Genomic DNA, 7,333 nt, shown 5'->3' with positions numbered 1-7,333 from the left:
GCAGCTCACTTGCCAGCCACGTTCGCCCTGTAGGCAATAGCAAAATGCGTAAAAATAACCGAAGAAACAGATTCTCACGTGGCCCATTTTTCATATTAGACTATTGATATTACTGGGATATATCAGCCAATAGGCTAGACATAGTTTGAAGAGAGCAGTGTTGGAGAGACTTTCTCTCGAGCAACGATTTAGAAGCATCCCCCGGGACCTGTGGGTCCCGACAGAGATCATTGTGGCACGGTCTGCATTTTTCATGCTGCAGTTGGGTTCAGCCCTTTACCTTGAGGGAAAAAATTGTCAGATTTTTGGGCCTTCAAGAAAATGTTTTGCCTTTGTGGGGGCCTCAAGGAATAAAATGGACCAGTGTTTGAAATGCCAGGGCTGATTTCTGGTCCCAGTCCGCCCATGTTGGGATGAAGTCCATTTAAATTCCAATCAGTTCAGATTGGAATTTCCAAATTCCACATTTTTTTCCTAATTGAAAAGCATTGAAGAGAAATGGAATTTCAGTGTACTTCCTGAAATGGAATTGACCCTAACCCTGCTCACTACTCAAGGATCATCAACGATAGATAATGTTCATGTATTCTCTGTTTTTGTGCTTTTTAACTGACGACTCTCTGTGAATGTACTGTAAGATGACTTTTTATATGTTAGTTCTCAACTGTTTACTACACAGAAACTTTCTGACATCACATATACCTCAGGCTTTTATATAGATTCATTAATATCTCTGTTTTTATCATGTTACTTATCGTGTTTTAGTAGTTGATATATTTTACTGAGAGTTTTACCTTTTTTTTGTTTATGGAGATTTCAAATTCTATCAGACTCTGACTAGTTGCATGGAGGAGGTGTGGAGGAGGTGTGGAGGAGGTGTGGAGGAGGTGGAGGAGGTGTTGAGGAGGTGTGGAGGAGGTGGAGGAGGTGTTGATGTTGTTCAACCCAAATAAGAGTCTGGATCTTGTATGTAAATACCTGTTGTTGTAATGTACACAGTTGCAGAACACTGATTTTACACCGTATCTGATTGGGGCATTATTGTTTTTCATTTTACATAATAATAATAATAATGTGTTTTCTGTTTTTAATTTTCTAAATATCATGGTTCTCCCCAAAGAATGTAAGCGGGGCACTGTGCCACTATATATATATTTTTTAAAATATATATATTGCAACTTTATTTTATAATTTTAAGGCAATGTTTTGCTCTAGATTGCAGGAAATTGCATTTACAGGTGTTAAAACATGCAACAATCTCTGAGTCCAAAATCCTGGGGAGAACCCTGAAAATATGGTTTTGTGTTATTGATTTTTATAATATATTCTATTGGTATGAGTGGCTCGGGGTCAAAAGCTATGTAGCTAGTGCTTACATTTTTCTCTCTGTAAGGAAATGTGTTGCTAGATTGTCTTTCAGCAAAAAAATGCAATGGGCCCCATCTAGAAGAGACCCTTTCTCTTGAGTCTAGACCCTTGTGTGGATCTTGAAGAATTGGATGGGTATAGAAAAATATGGTAATATTTGTACACCGTACAGTCAAACCTGGCTGCGCGATATCTACCACTACAGTCAAACCTGGCTGCGCGATATCTACCACTACAGTCAAACCTGGCTGCGCGATATCTACCACTACAGTCAAACCTGGCTGCGCGATATCTACCACTACAGTCAAACCTGGCTGCGCGATATCTACCACTACAGTCAAACCTGGCTGCGCGATATCTACCACTACAGTCAAACCTGGCTGTGCGATATCTACCACTACAGTCAAACCTGGCTGCGCGATATCTACCACTACAGTCAAACCTGGCTGCGCGATATCTACCACTACAGTCAAACCTGGCTGCGCGATATCTACCACTACAGTCAAACCTGGCTGCGCGATATCTACCACTACAGTCAAACCTGGCTGCGCGATATCTACCACTACAGTCAAACCTGGCTGCGCGATATCTACCACTACAGTCAAACCTGGCTGTGCGATATCTACCACTACAGTCAAACCTGGCTGCGCGATATCTACCACTAGTCAAACCTGGCTGCGCGATATCTACCACTACAGTCAAACCTGGCTGCGCGATATCTACCACTACAGTCAAACCTGGCTGCGCGATATCTACCACTAGTCATATTTGCCCTCAGACAGGCCAGGTGAACACTTCACCCTATTCCTTATACCTATCCAACCCTCTCAGATTTAAGGGTATAGACTTGAGTAGGCCTAGGGTGGTTTCTGGGCAGGGCTCGATTGTTTTGTGATGTCACCGGTGATCACACCCGATATTTCTACCTGCCAGTATCAACATTATCTTGCTCTAGTAATGTTTCAATCCCAGTAGTGGTAGTTATGGCTCAGCCAGGTTTGACTGTAGTGGTAGTTATGGCTCAGCCAGGGTAGACTGTAGTGGTAGTTATGGCTCAGCCAGGTTTGACTGTAGTGGTAGTTATGGCTCAGCCAGGGTAGACTGTAGTGGTAGTTATGGCTCAGCCAGGGTAGACTGTAGTGGTAGTTATGGCTCAGCCAGGGTAGACTGTAGTGGTAGTTATGGCTCAGCCAGGGCAGACTGTAGTGGTAGTTATGGCTCTCAGCCAGGGTAGACTGTAGTGGTAGTTATGGCTCAGCCAGGGTAGACTGTAGTGGTAGTTATGGCTCAGCCAGGGTAGACTGTAGTGGTAGTTATGGCTCAGCCAGGGTAGACTGTAGTGGTAGTTATGGCTCTCAGCCAGGGTAGACTGTAGTGGTAGTTATGGCTCTCAGCCAGGGCAGACTGTAGTGGTAGTTATGGCTCTCAGCCAGGGTAGACTGTAGTGGTAGTTATGGCTCAGCCAGGGCAGACTGTAGTGGTAGTTATGGCTCTCAGCCAGGGTAGACTGTAGTGGTAGTTATGGCTCAGCCAGGGTAGACTGTAGTGGTAGTTATGGCTCAGGTTTGAGGATGCAGATCTTCATCTTTCTGTGTTTTATTTGTTTTATCTCCCCAAGTCATTAAACATAACAACAATGTTCTATTCTCTAGCAGCTTCCTTCCTAGTGTAATGTCTTTACCATGGTAACAGACGACACTGCATATGTAGTGTTTTTCTAACTTCTATACCAGCGAATAGCAAGCTATGGGTTCTTCCTTCTTGGAGGAACGTTAAAACTGTTACGGGTGCAATCTGAACCCTGGTCTCCTGCTCAGGAAACCAACATGTTAACCATTAGACCAAGAGGAAATTCCGCGAAGGGTGAGAATGATATATTTCAAGTCTCAGGCAGTGCTACTTCATCACAAACCTCCACTACACTAACACCTGAGAATAGACCGGTAATACAACTATCTATCCCAGGGTCCTGAAGGAACAGTGCTCTAGGATACCTCAGGGTTATTCACTCGGAACCAAACAGGATGAAATGGGGGAGGGACTAACCTGAACTTGTCCAATAAGAAACACTCATTTTCTTTGCAAATCATTTTCCTCTGCAAAACCTTTTGCCACATGAATACACCCCTGGATAAAACACCAGTGAATTAAATGTTCTCACATACAGCTTCAGGTTTTTGTCTTAACATTTTGTTTTCCTCATATGGAGAGCTATGGATTTTTGACTTGTCATAGCGTACCTTGGTCTCTGTCTATGTATGGAGAAATGTAAGTAACCAAGGGGTCAAGCAATATATTCAGTATGCAGCAATAGTCTACTTTCATGGTTTCGTTCATGATCATCTGTGAAAAAATAACTAAAGTCTGACGATGACCATGTATTTACAGCTAAATATATACAGTCTATGATCCATTGTCTAAGGCTGTGTTTACACAGGAAGCCCAATTCTGATCTGTTGCCCAACTATTGGCAAAATATCTGATCTGATTGGTCAAAAGACCAATTATTGGCAAAAGATCAGAATTAGGCTGCCTGTGTAAATACAGCCATTGTGGATGCAGTCTTAGGCTGGGATTTAGTCCAATCGCGCTTTGTCGGCTATGCACCTTTTTAAAGGTAATGTTCGTGGGGGCCGCATTCACGATAAACCTTTTAAATGTAAAACGCGATATTACGGGGATCTACCGCCTTACAGTACATCCTGCTTTTCTGAATAGAAACCAAGTACCTCATTATGCAGTTCCCATATAAATACTACAACACTGAATATCACACATATCATACTTGAAATATCATACTTGGAAAAAGTACCATGTATGTATTATTTAATTGTAAAGGTTTCTTCCTTTTCATATTTTGAATGCTGTGAAAAATAAATCTCCCATTTTTAATTCAGACTTTGATTGTTATTTTCTATGGTGGTGTGGATTGGAGCAACAGGTCATTGGGATGTTCCAGAGAGCTGGATCATTAAGTTAGCTGGGATCATTAAGTTAGCTGGGATCATTAAGTTAGCTGGATCATTAAGTTAGCTGGGATCATTAAGTTAGCTGGATCATTAAGTTAGCTGGATCATTAAGTTAGCCAAGCTAACTCTGATAAACAGTCACATATCTCTTGATTTCTCTGGTTTATTTAGAAACATAAACTTGAAAATTGGTTGTTTTGAGTCAATTATCCAATGCTAAGACTTTTTTAAGCAGGTCAACATTCACAAGGCTGCAGGGCCAGACGGATTACCAGGACGTGTACTCCGAGCATGTGCTGACCAACTGGCAAGTGTCTTCACTGACATTTTCAACATGTCCCCTGACTGAGTCTGTAATACCAACATGTTTCAAGCAGACCACCATAGTCCCCGTGCCCAAGGACACTAAGAGAACCTGCCTAAATGACTACCGACCCGTAGCACTCACGTCTGTAGCCTGTGTAGGCTGTGTTTACACAGGAAGCCCAATTCTGATCTGTTGCCCAACTATTGGCAAAATATCTGATCTGATTGGTCAAAAGACCAATTATTGGCAAAAGATCTGATCTGATTGGTCAAAAGACCAATTATTGGCAAAAGATCAGAATTAGGCTGCCTGTGTAAATACAGCCATTGTGGATGCAGTCTTAGGCTGGGATTTAGTCCAATCGCGCTTTGTCGGCTATGCACCTTTTTAAAGGTAATGTTCGTGGGGGCCGCATTCACGATAAACCTTTTAAATGTAAAACGCGATATTACGGGGATCTACCGCCTTACAGTACATCCTGCTTTTCTGAATAGAAACCAAGTACCTCATTATGCAGTTCCCATATAAATACTACAACACTGAATATCACACATATCATACTTGAAATATCATACTTGGAAAAAGTACCATGTATGTATTATTTACTTGTAAAGGTTTCTTCCTTTTCATATTTTGAATGCTGTGAAAAATAAATCTCCCATTTTTAATTCAGACTTTGATTGTTATTTTCTATGGTGGTGTGGATTGGAGCAACAGGTCATTGGGATGTTCCAGAGAGCTGGATCATTAAGTTAGCTGGGATCATTAAGTTAGCTGGGATCATTAAGTTAGCTGGATCATTAAGTTAGCTGGATCATTAAGTTAGCTGGATCATTAAGTTAGCCAAGCTAACTCTGATAAACAGTCACATATCTCTTGATTTCTCTGGTTTATTTAGAAACATAAACTTGAATATTGGTTGTTTTGAGTCAATTATCCAATGCTAAGACTTTTTTAAGCAGGTCAACATTCACAAGGCTGCAGGGCCAGACGGATTACCAGGACGTGTACTCCGAGCATGTGCTGACCAACTGGCAAGTGTCTTCACTGACATTTTCAACATGTCCCCTGACTGAGTCTGTAATACCAACATGTTTCAAGCAGACCACCATAGTCCCCGTGCCCAAGGACACTAAGAGAACCTGCCTAAATGACTACCGACCCGTAGCACTCACGTCTGTAGCCTGTGTAGGCTGTGTTTACACAGGAAGCCCAATTCTGATCTGTTGCCCAACTATTGGCAAAATATCTGATCTGATTGGTCAAAAGACCAATTATTGGCAAAAGATCTGATCTGATTGGTCAAAAGACCAATTATTGGCAAAAGATCAGAATTAGGCTGCCTGTGTAAATACAGCCATTGTGGATGCAGTCTTAGGCTGGGATTTAGTCCAATCGCGCTTTGTCGGCTATGCACCTTTTTAAAGGTAATGTTCGTGGGGGCCGCATTCACGATAAACCTTTTAAATGTAAAACGCGATATTACGGGGATCTACCGCCTTACAGTACATCCTGCTTTTCTGAATAGAAACCAAGTACCTCATTATGCAGTTCCCATATAAATACTACAACACTGAATATCACACATATCATACTTGAAATATCATACTTGGAAAAAGTACCATGTATGTATTATTTACTTGTAAAGGTTTCTTCCTTTTCATATTTTGAATGCTGTGAAAAATAAATCTCCCATTTTTAATTCAGACTTTGATTGTTATTTTCTATGGTGGTGTGGATTGGAGCAACAGGTCATTGGGATGTTCCAGAGAGCTGGATCATTAAGTTAGCTGGGATCATTAAGTTAGCTGGGATCATTAAGTTAGCTGGATCATTAAGTTAGCTGGATCATTAAGTTAGCTGGATCATTAAGTTAGCCAAGCTAACTCTGATAAACAGTCACATATCTCTTGATTTCTCTGGTTTATTTAGAAACATAAACTTGAATATTGGTTGTTTTGAGTCAATTATCCAATGCTAAGACTTTTTTAAGCAGGTCAACATTCACAAGGCCGCAGGGCCAGACGGATTACCAGGACGTGTACTCCGAGCATGTGCTGACCAACTGGCAAGTGTCTTCACTGACATTTTCAACATGTCCCCTGACTGAGTCTGTAATACCAACATGTTTCAAGCAGACCACCATAGTCCCCGTGCCCAAGGACACGAAGATAACCTGCCTAAATGACTACCGACCCGTAGCACTGACGTCTGTAGCCATGAAGTGCTTTGAAAGGCTGGTCATGGCTCATATCAACACCATTATCCCAGAAACCCTAGACCCACTCCAATTTGCATACCGCCCCAACAGATCCACAGATTATGCAATCTCTATTGCAATCCACACTGCCCTTTCCCACCTGAACAAGAGGAACACCTACATGAGAATGCTATTCATTGACTGCAGCACAGCGTTCAACACCATAGTGCCCTCAAAGCTCATCACTAAGCTAAGGACCCTGGGACTGAACACCTCCCTCTGCAACTGGATCCTGGACTTCCTGACGGGCCGCCCCCAGGTGGTAAGGGTAGGTAACAACACATCTGCCACGCTGATCCTCAACACGGGGGCCCCTCAATGGTGCGTGCTCAGTCCCCTCCTGTACTCCCTGTTCACCCATGACTTCATGGCCAGGCACGACTCCAACACCATCATTAAGTTTGCAGACGACACAACAGTGGTAGGCCT

This window comes from Coregonus lavaretus (assembly GCF_964263955.1).
Source record: "Coregonus lavaretus genome assembly, contig: HAP1_SCAFFOLD_611, whole genome shotgun sequence".
NCBI classification, from domain to species: domain Eukaryota; kingdom Metazoa; phylum Chordata; class Actinopteri; order Salmoniformes; family Salmonidae; genus Coregonus; species Coregonus lavaretus.
Note: the sequence above shows the minus strand (reverse complement) of the source record.